Below are 11,283 nucleotides of genomic sequence, written 5' to 3'. Positions count from 1 at the left end.
GTACAGTTAAATTGAGTGAGTTTGGGTTGTCATTACTTTTTGATAAGCCTGTTCTCTCTTTGTGTATATTAGTCATTGTCTGACTAGTCTATATTAAGGAAAGTTATGCTATTCACTGAGGAAAATCTAGCCTGACACTTCATTGGAAAATTTAATGTACTAGCTTGATTCATGAGTCCTAAGAAAATGTATATGATTGCCAAGGTCTCAAATCTCATGCATTATCCCTCCATTCCATTACTGGATGAATCTGAAGAAAATACAGTCTCTGTTTAAGCCAGATTCGGATCCTCTTTCTCATGTTGAATAGCATCTTGAATCCATCTGTTGAGATCAGTGGAAGCAGTAGTGGAATTAAGCCCTATTTCTTTGAGGTAAGTCTGTCAGACTCTAGCTCAAATACCTTATGCATGAGGTGCCACAGTCCGTTCTCAGTATCTCTGCTGGTGGCACCAGTGGCATAACTACCAGGAGCAACAACAGCAACTGCCTCGGGTGCCAACATGGTGGGGGGGGGGAAGCAGCTGGCAGTAACTGATTGACTTGTGACCCAGAAGTGACTTGCTCTTGCTTTGTCCTGGATGCCTGGCTGCATCCCTACGCTACTGGGTTGGAGGACAACAGGGAAACGAGTAACCCTTCAAAATAATGATACATTCCACCACAAGTTAGCAGAACAGACATGAATATCAGGTTAGCTAGGTCTAGGCCAGACTGGCTCATGCCTAATACTATGGGTGGTTGTATGAAAAATTCTAATTGCTGTTCATAGTGCCAACCTCAAATGTCCTGGACATGTAGAAACTCTCAGAAATTGGCTTTTAAATTATTTGCATGTCTGCAGCCAAAGTTTAAATTACTTGAAACTCTTTCAAATCAAACTCCTACAAGCAATGTGCTTTATAGGAAAAGCAGATTGTAATCAGGCACAGAAAAGAACAAAGTTTTTTGTTTTTTTTGTTTTTTGGTGGGGGAGGTAGGGAGGGTCTCTTCCTTTCTTCCTCAGCTACAACGCTTTTCCACTAAAACTTATGTGAATGGCTTCTGTTCTGTTTGGGTGGAAATAGTCCTAATTTTACAGTAAACCTGCATGCTTGCTTTTTTCACTGCCAGTAATTATATAAAAAATGTGGCTGACTAATGATTGCTCATTTGCAGTGAGTTTTATATTAAACACTAATGCATTCTTGGTGTTGCTGTGAAGTAAGCCTTTGGCACTCAAAGTCTGTTTCTTTACATAATGCTAATACCAGTTCTGTCCTCACAGCTTGAGCCTTGAACCTTTTAGCAGCCAGATTTTAACCTTAGAGACTGTGGTTCTCAGTTGTTAGATCTTCAGCCCTTGTCAGGGGGGAGGTGGAGAAGGATATTTTTAGAGATGGTTTTAGTATTCAGAAAAGTTGTACTAAGTTTAAGAAGCAGGCATCCTGGAAGCTTTCCAACAGTTGTCATAATGGAGCTCCAGCCTGATTTGGATGGCAAGTGCTATGTGGTACATTTCTGAGTAAAGACGGGCAACCATGTTCAGTAAAGTGTTGTTTTTGTTACAGGGACAAATGTTTCTCTTACCAACTAGAATGAAAAGCCTGGTTCACAAACAATCATTCATAAGGATGTAACCCTATGGCAGACTTTCAGAGGCAAAAAGTACTAGTATTTTGCTTTTTGTTGTGGCTTGTTTTAATGAAGTGTATTACTTTCCTGTGACTTTTTCTCAGCTACAGTTTCATCCCAGGAGATGCAAACTAGTCCTCCTTCAGTGCAATTACATCGTATGACCCCCATCACACTAAACTATGTAGGTGCACCCACTTTATTTGAATAAATGTGTGTCCATTAAAAATAGGTTCTCTTTAAAAAGAAATAACTCATTTCTTACGTTCCTAAGAAAATTCTCCCCCAAAACCACACTTTCCTGGCAGGCAGCAAGGAAGAAGGGTATGAAATGTGATGCCAAGGGAAAATTATTGGGAAGGGGGAAAAAATAACACTCTTCACCCTGAAATGATTATGCAGAAATTTGGAAATGCATGAGTGAGCTCTGTGACTAATAGCATAATGAATACCAACAGGATTACTAATGATCGGTTCCTTACTCCTTAAGTTTTGCCTAAGGTTTCTGAGAGAGCTAATTTAATAACGGACCGTATACCCAACAGTTCAATTGTCTTGTATCTTTTGTATACTTTCAGCAAAAGAAAATGTTGAAGATTATCACTAATGTGAAACAAAAGGCAAGTGTAGGTATGGTAAATTTCCTGCCATATGATGTTCTACCTGCAGCATGAAGAGCTACTACTGTGCAGGCTTAAGAAGCTACACACTAAAATAACACCCATCCCCTTCCCCCCAATTAAAACTTCAATTAATGTTGGTAAAACGGTCTTAATACGAGGGACAAATTCTGCTTTGGGTTGCACTGGTGTAAATCTCTAGCAATGTAGCTAAAGTAACTGACAGTGCAGCTGAATGCAGAATTTGGCTTTTAAGGGTATGTCTAAAAAGAACAATGCAGGACCGTTGCAGAGAAATCAGGGTGAGCTGAGGTACTGAGAACACATACATGCTTCAGTGTGGCATTTTGCGTGGGTTAATGAGCCCTGCTGAAGAGAATCAAAGCATGTTGGCCCAGATCCGGGGCCTTGCCACTGTGGCTTTGCTGCTGCTGGTGCTGAAGGTAGCTTGTTCGGAGCTAGCTCAGGTGTCTAAACAGCACAGACTGGTGCCCTGTAGATAGCTGTATGACAGGGGTACCAAACTTACTTGCCTCCTTGCTTACATCTGGCCCACAGGGGTTCTTGTGGTTTGAACGGGGCACCTCCAACAGCACAGCAAGCAGCAGAAGCAGTGTTAAACCCCTGTGGGTCAGTGGTACCAAGGCTGGGCTTGGCAAGTGCAGATACACTACTTGCCCCACTGCCAAATGGCGTGCGGGGCTGGAAATGTTTGGCACCCCTGTTCTAAGACCTAAATGGGTCTAACGTGTGCTGAAAAAACAGACTGAAGCATTATACTTTTCAAATTCACTTAGATTCTCCTCTGAATTGGGCTTGGTGTGGTCTGGTACTGTGATGGATCATCTGATCTTGGCAACAGTGTTTCCTTAGCACAGCATCCATAGTCTGCAGAGGAAAAAATAAAATAATTGTGGTATAACAGCTGGTGGAGTGCCATAGGTCAATCAGAGGAACTACTTCTGCTTGCGCTGTTAAATGTATTTGCAACATTGGGTGTTGGCATTTATACTAAGCCCAAAATAAAACTCGAGTGAGTTGCACGATGCATTACAAGGTGTTTATCTCATTTGATTTAAGTTAGCAAGATACGGTCTACAACACCATCATCTGAGGCAAGGAATATGCAGCTTCTTGTGGGCATCTGAACAGAGCAGTCACTTATGGGAAGGCCTTAATGTTTCAAGGGCTTAGCCAAATTAAGGGTAGCTACTGCAGGGCCAAATTCATGCCCCATCTATGTCTCCAAACTTTATTCCACACAATACCTTTAATACTTGACCATTTGATTGTCTTTTATCCCAAGTTCTTATGCATTTTGCCTTTTTCTGACATTGAATCCAGGGGAAAAATGGAAAAGGCAGATTCTAGATCAGCCTTTTTACATTAGAGGCACCACTCAGTGGGCTCAAGGCACCCTTGGAAAGAGCCAGCTCTTAGTTTTCACTGGTTTTTTGACTATAGTAAGAGAATAGCAAAGAATTCAAAGGTACAGAGCTGGATGTTTTAACAGCGTTGATTCCTGTTTGAAATCCCCAGGGTCATCTTATGAATCATGTTTGTACACCTATCAGTGCTAATGTTGTGTAGCATCCCAAGGCACCCTTCAAAGGATCTCAAGGCACTTCTGGGTGCTACCACGCTGGTCGAGAATCACAGCTCTGTATCTTGCTGCAACGTGGGTTGAATCATGAAAAGAGAGCATTTACATCTTTTCTTTGTAGGTTGTACTCTGCTTTTTAAAGTAAGCATAAGATGAGGAAAGGGGAATCTAGAGGAAGCTCAGAAGGCAACATGCACAAAGCAATGGAGAATTGCTAGGTGCGTTTTCTTGGCTTTTCTTTCTAGATACTGCCATTAATATATGTGAGTGAAAAAGGTCACCTCCATCTGTACCTATTCAGAGCATCACTAGAAGATGTGACATTTTACATAGACTCTTTACACAAGGCACTTCCAGATAGCTTGAAATCCCCAGGAAATGCTAATGACTTCCTTTTGCATGCCAATACCCAGCATTTGTTCACTATAGTTCCAGTCCTGAGCCCACTGGAATGAATGGAAAAGTCAAAAAGGGCTTTGGGTTAGGCTTCTTAACTGTGGAAATGCTATAAAAAATAATAGGTTAGTATTTCTTTTAAATAGAAATGTACTCTTAGGCCCTAATTCAGTAAGTGCACACACAAACTTTCCACTGCGTGGATAGTCTTAAGCATACAGTTAGGATGATGGCACCATCAATCTTTACAGAGCATGATGTATGTGCCGATGAGTTCTTTAATGGCTGCTGAGTCCAGTGCCCGAGCGACAGGTGGGCACACCCACACACTCACAATGCTCTGAATCCAAGTAGCAGATTCTTGCCGCCTCTGATGCTGGTCATCACAAAACCTGATCCAGTCCTCCTCGCAGCTCCTTGCTCCATCTGCAAATTGACTCTGCCAGCCAAAGCAGCCTTCTGCACTCCTTTTCCAATCATCCACAGAAATTCCAAAGGATGCTAAGCCATCTTTGCAAGCATCCCAAAATTTGTGTAGCAGTCTGCCTCTTTCTAGACCCTTCACAAGCTTTAGAGTACATCATGTTCTTTGGGATCCTGTGATCTGGCATTCACTTGATATGACTGAGCAACCTGGGACTTTTCTTACTAATTAATGTTTCCATGAATGATATACCAGCATGATTGAACACTTCCACATGTGTCACCCTGCCTTGCCATCTTATTCAAATAATTTTATGCAGGCATCTGATATGAAAGCTGTTTAGTCTTTTGCTATGTTTGATGTAGGTTGTACATGTTTCTGAGCCATATAGAAGAGTGGATACAACACGTCTCGTAAATACAGATTTTCACTTTAGTTGACAGTTTTTTTTATTGTTCCAGGCTTTGTCTTGCATGGTGCTCAATCCACCTCTCCAGTTGCTTCCCCTTATCGGTTATATTATCATCCAGGTCTTTGTACTCTTTCCAAAACTACTGACTGCTGCATTTACATACTTATCTTTGGGACTTCCCATGGAGCTGATGCAGTTTCTTTCATTTTGGCTGACTCTGCTACTTCTTCATTGAAAAGCCATTTCTTGACAGGGTCGTTGAGTTGTGTCAAATCAGTGCGAGGTTGTCTGGCAGGTTTATTGCAGTGGACCTTCTTAGCTTAAAATTTCACTTTGCAGCAGATGCTTGGTCTGTGTTGCAGTCTGTGCTTTGAAAGAGTCATGTATGCAGGATATCTTTCAAGTGTGTACATCTTACCAGTTCCAAGTCCAGCTGATGCCAGTACTTGGACCTCGGATATCTTCATGATGTTCTTCTGATATTACCAGCAAAGGTGGTGTTGGTCACTGATAAGCCTTGATTGGCACAGAACTCAAGAACTCTCTAACCATTGTTGTTCATATGTTCAATAGTATGAACCCCAGGCCAGATCTCAATACTACGAACCCCGGAATCGCAGACCAGATCTCAGCATTGGACACAACTCTTGCATTGAAGTCTCCAAGTACTAGGACGGGTTCCTTCGGTGGAATCCTGGCGATCGGTTCTTCCTGCTGTTGATAGAAGTTGTCCTTCTCCCCATTAGCCTACAGAGTGGGAGCAGAGACACTGGCAAGGCTGATGAGGTCCCTTAGCCTTTCTTCAACCAAGAAGTGTCCACAAGGCAGTGGAAGATGCAGTTTAAGGCCATGCCCAAGACCAATACACTTAGATGCTTTCCTTAACTTGATTCTCAAACATAGTTCAGAACTTCTCTGCAAGTACCTAATCTTCATGCCTTTGCATACTTGTAACTCCCATTATTATGAAAGGGTGGCAAGCTTCATGCCCTAAACAGTCCTTACTTAAGTAGGGTGTTCCAGGTTTTATTGCAAACCCTTTTTTTCTCTGACGTAGTTATTTTGAATTTGTCTCCTCCATCACAAAAGGACTTGACCCTATATTTTGAAAACCAGAACAATGAATGTCTTAATCCTAAATATAAAGTTGGCCTCTTCTAGGCTCAGATCAAGTTTAATACTGCATATTGTAAACACTGATTTTAAAAGTTCAGCATAAGATCTGTTTGGCTTTAAGGGACAGTAAGAAATAAATTTTATGGGACACAAACTAGCTACTCATTCCTGTGTGTTAGTTGCATATGGACTTTCATAGACTGTGCTTGCATATTGCCAGTCAATCCCTTTCCCCACCTCCCAACTGTTGATAAAAACAATTGGCTGGATTGTATGAATTAATAGATCCTTTTGTAAGAGATATTATGACACATGGAATGTACTTGTGAATGAAGATTCCAACTACTGTTTGTATCCAGTACAACTCTAAGAGTTGTTGTATTGCTTTTTGATTACAAATAGGTAAAACATATATTTTATTAATAAAACCATATGCCACAAAGGTACTAATTATATTACCTATGTCCACCACTTTGGTAACTGAAAGCCACTCAAGTCAACAAACTAAGGTAAGAGCATGTCTACGCATTTTGGCAATGTCATTTCTTCTATATTATTTGATTAGTGTAAATTGCAGCAGAGACTTTATAGCAGAGAAATAAAAAGCAGGACTCTTTTTTTTTTAAATGACATGGGATGTTGACAAATCCATTTTGTTGAGGTGAAAATGAATTCTTATGTCTATTTGAGGAACAGCTAACATGAATAGCCAATGATCTCATGTAACTTCAGGATGGTGGTGAGATTTGTCGGAAAGTTAGAAATGTGCTATCTTCCATTTCAAAAAGGAATGTCAGACAGCATGAAATGCATGATACTGAGAAAGTCACTGACAACCTGATACTTGCTGTAGCTGATGAAACTGGAGTACACAAATTAATCTACAAAACGATCTTCACCAACTGATCAGTCTATCGACATAATCAGGGCTTTTCTGCAGGGTGAAACTCAGCCATATTCAGGTAGCCAGGACAAGGTCCCATCCAAGTCTCATTTAAGTACCAAAACCAGGGCTTAAATGGAACCCAGATGGGGCATAGGTCTTGCATAGTCCTCTATGACATTTATCTCGTTATGTTTAAAATGTCCTTATTAGTGATATTGGATCCACAGATGTCTGTGCAATTAAAGTCTGAAGACAGAGGGGTAAGTAAGTGTAAAGGGGGGGAAAAAAAACTTGATGCAGAACCTCTTCCTACAGCAAAAATCTATGTATAGTTGACCTTGAATACCTGGTCAAATACCAGTTTGTGTAGATTATCAGGGTGCTGAGACCCATTGTTGCCCTTCTGCTAGCCATCTTTCAAAATATCTCCATATGTAGACCAAAAGGTAATGGTGACATTCCCTTCAAGGCACTATTGCTAGGGTTTTCAGGATGATGCTGATGGGAGAGACACTAGCCTGTAAGACAGTGGGTTTTAGTCTATTCCAGACTGCAAGCCATTCCTGGCTCTGCCACTGATTTGCTGAATGACCATAGGCAAGTCATTTTACCTCTCTGAGGGTGCATCCACACAAGACATTTACTGCACAGTTGACTAATTAGCCACACAGTAAATGTCTTGGCATCTACACATGTTCCCCTATTAGGCTGGAGTAAACTAATTTACTCCACAGCAGGCTAGTACTTATAAAAATTTTATTCTGTGGATTAAAAAATTCTGCAGCAATTCACATGTAGATGCTGATGGGGCTGGCTTGGGTAGCATGGGGCCTGGTTCCTGGCTACCCTTACACTGTGCCCTAGTCAGCCCCTCCACAGCGCATTGAGCCAAGGGAAACATCCCTGGGCTGGCAGGCCAGCTCCCTAGGCACCCTACCAGCCAGGGCTGCTCTGCCCCAGCTCCACATGCTGTACATGAATAAACTGTAGACCTTATTGCTTCAGAGTTAATTGCTCCCAGGCTCATGTTCAAATGCTGCTCCCAGGATCAATAAACTCCAGAGCAGTAAGCTCCGCAGTTCATTCAGGTGCTATAATTGTATGTGTAGATGTGCTCTGAGTCTGTTTTCCATTTGCAAATGGGGATAATGACTTTCAGTTCCCTTGGAAATTGCTTTGAGTTCTGTTGATCGAAAGCAACATATAAACAACCTTTTTTATAACTATAAACCTTATAAGTACAGAGGAGAATGGAGGTTATGATAGTAGATTCCTTACGTTAATAACTGTTCAGTTTTGAACATAGGAGTCTTGAGGAGGAAATAATCTATTACACAAAGGTTATGGAAGAAAGATCTATATCTTTTAGAAGGAAGTCATGGTTCTTCATTCTTTTTCCAACTAGCAGTACTGTCCTTTGTTTATAAATCCAGTCCTTCTATGCTTTGAAACATGCTCTTTTCTGGGGAAGGACCATTGCACTCTACTTGCTGGAGAGAGGAAATACAACAGGCAAGTGTTAATTTTGTTTACTCCACTTCATAGGCAACTCAGGGAGGGGCACGGGGTGGGGGCACGTGCCCCCCTGAGAGTGCTGGTGCTCCCCTGACAGAGAACACTTTGGCTGGTAGGGGGGCACAGAGTGTCCCCCCTGAAATTGGCTCTGCCAGCGGCCCGCTCCCTCCGGTCACTGGCTGGCCACTGGGGGACCGCCCCCCAGTCATGCCCCACTGATGCCCCCCCAGAATAGGGAGGCACCAGTCATCCATGCTCCACTTGAAGACCTTTTGGTGGTTTTATGTTTGGTTGTTCGATCATTTTTGTTTAACCAGTTTCATATACGATTCTTTCTACTCTGCCAAAAAACTTTGTATTGATTTAAGATGACTTCACCTGAATGTGAGGCCTGCTTCCTTAGGACAGGGGTTGTCAACTGGGGGTACATGTAACCTCAAGCATACTTGCGAAGGCCATAGTGGGTATGCGCGCACAGGGATGGAGTGCTGCCACCCACCACCCCATGTTGCCACTTCTTAGGAGCAGAGCTGGGAGGAGTGAGGGTAGTGACGCTCCTCTGGGGGCCGCACAGGCACCACCCGGCTGGCTGGACACAGGGTGGGGGGAAGGGAGAAGCTGCCACCCACCACCCTGCGCTGCCACTGTTCTGTGTCCGGCCACACACCGCCCCCGCCCCCCCACTCCACATCCGGTCACGTGCCACCCTCCTCTCCCTTCCCCTCCCCGCCCCCCAGTGTCCAGCCACTGGGAGTACACTTATTAATAAAGGATGAAACCCCTGCCTTAGGACACACGTCCTTGGGTTGTCTCAGAGTATATTCAGATGCCATGGTGATGAGCACAATATAAAAACCAAAAAAGAAGATACATAATTTCTGACCTAAAGCTAACTCAGAAGTATCAGTCTCAGCAAAAGGGCAAAAGGTTTGCATTCTCCTTTTCAAATGGGATTCAGGGTATCTTCAGTAAGGTATCTTTAGTAACTTTACTAGTGCCATTTGTCAACCAGCCAATTTGTAATATAGCAGCTCCTGGATGCTAATTGTTCAAAGAAGTGGAAAGAATGTCTAAAACATCATCTTTGACTACACCTAAGTGCCAGCATCTATGGTTATGTGGTTACAATCAGTTTAATCCCTACATACCTAACTGCATGTTTTAGGGTATTATAATCCAAGCTCAGAATAGCAGGCTTTCTTGCAGATTTAGATATGAGATTATGACATCTACGGGAGACACAAATTTAATTTAGGCCGTGTCCTCACTACAACATTTTATCATTTCAGAACATGACACTGGAGCGTCAACAGAATTTTGAAGTCAGTGCAGACAAGGACAAGTTATATTCTGCTTCGTGTCATGATTAAACTCAGGTCCTTGCAGAACGGCAGATAGGTATAACAATAGCTAAAATTAATAGAGGTAGAATGTCCAGTCTTACCTGACAGAATGCGTTACCAGTTATCACCATCTGTATTATCATACTGTCCATGGGCCCAGGTGGTGTTATAGCTTCACTATACGAAGTGCACAAATGTTCACAGAAATGTTCAGGCATTGCCCATGCAAAAGAGCTTGCAATCCAAATAAAACAAGACATTGTAAAAGAGAGAGAGGCAGTATTCATATTCCTTTTTTTACAGATGGGGAATGAGACAGTGAATTTGACTGACTTGCCCAGAGAGCAACAAGGAGTCTAGGGCAGAGTTGGAAATTGAATCGTGTAAATTCCTTACAAGGAACTTCCTTACAAGTGCCTTACCAATCAAAGCATTCTCCCTTTTTATGCAAACTTTACCTAGGGATGATGGCCAAAACTTCTGAAGAATATTCAGTAATTTTGTGTGCTGGACTTTGGGTACCCGCACTGAGATATGTTATTATACTATCCCTTTCCAATATCCAGTAATCTTTCAAACTATTTTAAAGTGGTATACTCAAAATCTTGGTCACTCAGCATCAGAGCACCATAGAAAAGTAGGGATGAAGTGGACCCCAGAGGTGCACCCACATGAGCGTGCATGTGCCTCTTGCCCCACCTCAAACCCCTTTAACGTGGGGGAACAGGCATGTGCGGGAGCAAAAAAATGTTCCCCACACTGCAAGTTTGCAGCGAGGGGAGAAAATTAGACTCCTGGATATCCAGGGGTCTAAAAAAAGCGAAGTTTAAAAAAACGGGACAGGGCACAGTCCTCAACCGTGCCCTATGGCAACTGGAGGCTGGGTCCTGCATAAAGATGCTCTGGCTGCTACAGCATCTCTATGGTTGCCCCTCGCCCTGCTGCTGAAACACGCAGTCAGCCAGGCCACGTGTTTCAGCACCAGGCCTTCAGTGCCAGTGGGTAAGGGGTCTGGGGGGGCTGAAGGAGGAGGGAAGGGACTGTGGGGCCCTGCCCACTTCCCCAGCCCCCCCTCCCCCTGCCAACCCCCCTTTCCCTCTAACCCCTGCCGGGGCCGGCCCCTTCCCCCACCAGCCCCCCTGAGCCCCTCGTCCCCTGCCCTATCTGGCCCCTCCCCCCAAACCCCCTGATCCCTGCACTCCCACCCCATACTTAAAAAAAACAAAAACAAAAACCCCGCACTTACCCTCAGCTGAAGCTGCTGTGTGGCTGCCTGGGGCCCTGCCCGCACAGTGCGGGGCAGGGTGACAGCCCCAGTGGCCCCAACCCAGGCCCTCCTGCCGCTGCACTGTCC

The sequence above is a fragment of the Crocodylus siamensis genome, chromosome 1 (genome assembly GCF_052110815.1).
Source record: "Crocodylus siamensis isolate JL-2025a chromosome 1, ASM5211081v1, whole genome shotgun sequence".
Lineage (NCBI taxonomy): Eukaryota > Metazoa > Chordata > Crocodylia > Crocodylidae > Crocodylus > Crocodylus siamensis.
The sequence above is the reverse complement of the archived record's forward strand: the minus strand, read 5'-3'. Positions refer to the sequence as shown.